General features: G+C 41.7%; 1 pseudogene; it reads right to left on the bottom strand.

The window, feature by feature from the left end:
• Positions 1-470: 470 nt before the first annotated feature.
• Positions 471-1227, bottom strand: LOC133923126 (histone H3.3-like; annotated as a pseudogene).
• Between the last annotated feature and the right edge of the window lie 3910 nt (positions 1228-5137).

Here is a 5137-nt window from a genome sequence, read left to right as displayed (position 1 = left end):
TTTGTAAATAACACCCTGAGCTTAATCAGAATAATAAGTGCTTGTTGAGTCCTTCATGGTATATCCTTTGTCCATGACTGCAAGCTCCGCGCCAAGCCTTCACTGCTTCACATCCAAGGCCTTCGAGATGCTCTGGTTGCTTATTTAGTTTGTTTGTTTGGTTCGTGAATAAACTATCCTTGGGGTTAGTTAAGGGGACTGAAACCAAAAGCTCATTAACGTATATGCAAAGACTACTACGAAAGGCTTGAATCACTGCTTTGGCATAAGACAAACAATGGACATCAGGACAATAAGCAGAGAAATGTGCACGATATCACAAGAAATCTTACACACCAGTTCCAGCATAAGACGACCTAGAATGCTACCATTAACTAATTATTCGACGGATAGTTGTAATGTTGAAAACAAACATAACGTAAGGCTTCTCGACATAATGAAGGTTGTGGGTAACTCCATTTGCAGAACAATTAAGGCCTCTCCCCACGGATCCTCCTAGCCAGGTGAACGTCTTTTGAATGATGGTCACACGCTTGGCATGGATGGCACACAGGTTGGTGTCCACGAAGAGACCCACAAGATATGCTTCTGCCGCCTTTTGCAAAGCGAGAACCGCATGGCTCTGGAAACGCAAGTCACTCTGCACACAGCCAGGAAATGAAACATGAGAACTCTAGGCATAAATTGTTATTGATTTTATTAGAGCCTACGCATGTGGAAAATTACAAGAAAAAAATGCAGAATTGTTATAATGCATGTATGCGAAGGAATGAAGGTACCTTGAAAAGCTGGGCAGCCTCCCTGACAAGCCTCTGGAACGGCAGCTTCCAGATGAGCAGGTCAGGGCCCTTCTGATACTTGCGGATTTCACTGCAGGAGTAGAGAGGAAAACAGTTTATTTGAAGGAAAAATAAATATAAAAGCTGTGATTCACTTTGTACACGGTTACTTGAATGAAATACAATTGATAATGAACGGAAATAGAATTATGTTGTACTGTACGTACCGAAGGGCTACCGTTTCCAGGGCGGCATCAGCGAGGCTTCTTCACTCCAGTTGCCAGAGCTGTCTTACGAGCAGACACCTATCATCACGAAACTAGTAGTTCAACATAAAAGACTAGAACTAAAGATGTTAGTAAAAATTACTAATAGTAACCACAAGTAGTGTTGAAATTGAAATGCTTGTAAGACATACAAAACAAATCTCTATACCAGTAACCTGCATCTGGTACGTGGTGAACAAAGTGGAGCAGGACATAATAACTGATTGAAATGTGCACGGAACCAGAAGATGAAGCAAGATACACGGTTACACGTTGTACACACAGCAGGTGCTTGATTAAAAAAATAGAGAACTCGTAATAGGAAATACGATTTGCATGTATATACATTTAAGTAAAAAAATATATGAATTGGGATGTAAGTGTTTGAATTACACATATATAATGAGTGCACAGTGCATATAAAAAAGTAATAATCAGAGAGACTTCAAGAGGATTAGGGCATTGGAAGCGTAGATAGAATTTTAGAGGATAGTAAGCAATGCAAATAGAAGGAGATTGGGAGTATTTATATACAGGGGGCACGGAAGGCATGCACAACCGACTTAGCTGGAGGGGTGGGTGTTATTAATTCCTTAATTTTCGCTGCGGTTTCGCCGTGCAGCGTTCTGATCCGGAGTTGACGCTGATTCATGGAGGCAAATGCAGGATTCCTATTGGCTTACGCCACTATGACATGGATCGTCATTTAATTAGCCAGCGCATATACCCGTGGCCCTCAATCAAATACGGAGATAATTATTTTCCGTCTGGCGTTACCGGAGAACAAGGTGTATTTCTGTCGCATTGGATTAATATAGATATGTTGCTTCACGAACCAGGCTTATATATCTGTGTATCACTATCGATTTTTTATAGGTCGAGAGTGATCGGATATCATTATCGGTTCATTAGTCATGCGGGAAGGATCAACTATCGTGACTTATGAACTTTCAGTGATAAGGTTGTCGTTGTCGGCTTATGGATTGAGCCGGTAGTGATGCACTCACACCTCATCACTGCTGGCTTAATCTACTGACCGGCAGTGATATCTTTACATCACTGCCGACGGATTATATGAGCCGACAGTGATATCGTCTTCTTCCCCACCTTCTTCTATCTCGAGCTAACAGAGTCATTTCAGTACTCTCTCTCACACACAAAATCTCCTATAGCAACAACCACTTCATCCTTTGTCCCGTATTAATTCTCCCACCACTCAAGCTCAATTTTGGTAAAAAAGGAGGTCTAGATAAGCTCTCTATAGCTACCCAAACAAAATTCCTTCTTTCCTCTCCATTTGCTCATTTGCGCTTTCTTTATTTTTTAGACAAGTGAACTCTGAATTTTTTCCCAACAGCAAGCAAGCTTCTAGCATTAGCCTCTTTAGCTCAAGTGTGAGGAACCGTCCAAACAGTATTCTAATTAATTATCAGGAGGATCATTATTCATAAATACCACCTCAATGATTAACCAGAATACTATCCCGGTAGTCCCGACATGTGTTTTGTGCCAAAGATCGGAACATATGCCTTTCCAACATATACATCATAACATAGCTTAAGAAAGAGCGAGTAATTAAAGTTATATTACAAGTTCTTAAGCATGCAATTTGCAACAGTTTACACAAAGAGAAACTATACAACGGAAGATTAAAACCTTAACAACAACAAAAGGAGAGTGGAACCATATGCCCTTAGGCTCCACCCCAAAAGCTACACCTCGCTTGAGTAGGATGCAGTACTCTTGCCCACCACCTGCATCAGCGGGCACGAAGTAGACAAACATCGTATCACCCTCACCAGCAGAACCTGAAAGCGCAAGCATGAGTACGAAGGTACTCGCAAGACTTAATCCATATAGAGCACATATACGTAGCTCGACTCTAAGAATTATGCATTGAGCTGTTAGCAAGAGTAGGCTACAAAGTTAAGTAAAACATATGCGGTAAGCAACCTAGACACATATGTGTGAGCATCTATACTTAACTTCAAAAATAACTACCTTTCTGCCCTGTAAACCACAACTTGAACATGTATGTATAGTAACCATAGTATCTCATCAACAAATCACCAACCAAAACCATCACACCATAAACTTATCCCACATTCGTAAACTCTACGACCGATACAAATAAAAAAATAGCATGCTCATGACCGAGAGCGCGGCAATTCGAATTGTTCTTACACCCTGCAAGGGGTACAACTTTCCCCACGCGACTCGAGGACCATTCGTTGTGCTACTCACGAAAGTACACACAAGAGCGTACTTGAGTCAACCTTTCTCATACCTGGAACCACTCACTTGCAATGCCCCTATGGCACCGAGGTTACCGCGAGCGTATCCTGGACACCTCCGGCTCCCCGCCACATTGCTTCTCCTTTTCTTTTTCTCTTACGTGTTATAGAGCCGCAAGGTAAGTATCGGCACAGCATAAGATAATCGACTTACCTTACCATTAGATCAACATGTGGTGAGCACGAAAAGTGCTAGAGCCAACTGTACTGACGAACGGCCTTAAACAATGCAAGCAGTCTATGGCATACGGGCTCCTCTCCCGAACTACCCAAAGGACTCCTCCTGGGCAGAAAATACCCCTAACACCGCCCACATCTCGCCTCAATCTCACATCTCAACCATTCATCTCAACCTCATCTTTGTATCTGTAAACAGTGATTAAGCCCTAAGCTTGTGAACAATAGCAACACCGTCACTCGACTTCTACTGAGGACCTAAGCATTGCTAAGCATTTCGAATAAACCTTGAAGCTAGACAACAATGATATCATCAAGGCTACAAGGATAAGGATTCATCAATAAGTCAAGGTAGAGATAATGCATCAACATAGGTTCTACCCATATCAGTCCGACGCTGGATTCAACACATGCAAACATACATAAAGCATAATTTATTAATTTCGTCACAAACCTTCAAAGAATCACCCCAAAAAATACACAGGAAAAAAATACTTTTTCTAAAATAATTACTCAGTTACCACTATAAGAAGGTGATATTTACTGTTGAGAATGACATACAAACCGATCTGAGTCTATACATATAAGACAAAATAGCAAATAAGTAATTACCCCTTCCTAGTAGTGATAAAAAAATGAATGCACCCTTTCTAAGGGCAATAAAAGAGCACGCAACACACCCCTCACAAAAGTTGGGGAAGCCGAGCGCTGAAAGGGCACTATAACCACGCTGGAGCCTACGCGAAAGTCCCGTTGCTGCGTTGGAGTCCATGTGAGAGCCATGCCGGGCAGTCAACGCAACATTCCGAGGCAAGGGAAATATGAAAATTTATAAAATGTGCAGGTGTCAAAATCTCCTAACTTGCAAGTGCGTTTGTGCAATTTCCCCTTCAACACCTTTTAACAAGTATGTGCTCGTGCATTGAAACATGAAGACTGTCACCTCGTAATGCAGGTGATAAAATCATGACCCGTGAGGAAAGATGGGAAAACTCTACATAGTATAAAACTGATCAATCAGTCGTGCTCACGGTCAAGAGCAGCTTGGACTTCTTGATTAGTTAGGACCAGGGTTCTGGTATAGTTAGTCGGGCAGCCAAGTCATGGGATTACCTGGTGAGTCTTGGTAGTTGGATGGAACCTGATGAGCCGTTCTTCTTGATATAGTTGTGTCTTCACATTTAGTAACTAGGATTCCTGTTGTTGGAGTTATAGGCCAAGGTTGCTTAGTGCCGTACACCATTGTCTAGCCTTTTCTTGACTTAAGCCCTATATCATGGTTTCCCTTCACCTGCGGAGTACATTATGTACTCATAACCGTTGCTCCCCTTTCTTGCATTCTACTATTGATAAGAAGTCGACAATGAAGCTACATCCTTCGATGGAGATGACTTCGACCCGAATCTCCTTTTCTAGGCTGGTGTGACCGGTTGACACCTGTGGAAGATGTAAGACCCTCTAGTGTTGGAGTTCTCTTTTCTTATGTGTTTTTCTTCCAGACCCTCGAGTCCTTTTGTAATAAGTTATGACATTATTGTAATAATGACACTGTGATGATACATTGATGATATAACACATGTATGAAACTTGTTCCTGGCATACATATATTGTACCTAGTTTT

This window comes from Phragmites australis, chromosome 6 (genome assembly GCF_958298935.1).
Source record: "Phragmites australis chromosome 6, lpPhrAust1.1, whole genome shotgun sequence".
Classification (NCBI taxonomy): Eukaryota; Viridiplantae; Streptophyta; class Magnoliopsida; order Poales; family Poaceae; genus Phragmites; species Phragmites australis.
This window is presented reverse-complemented; position numbering and strand designations above follow the sequence as displayed.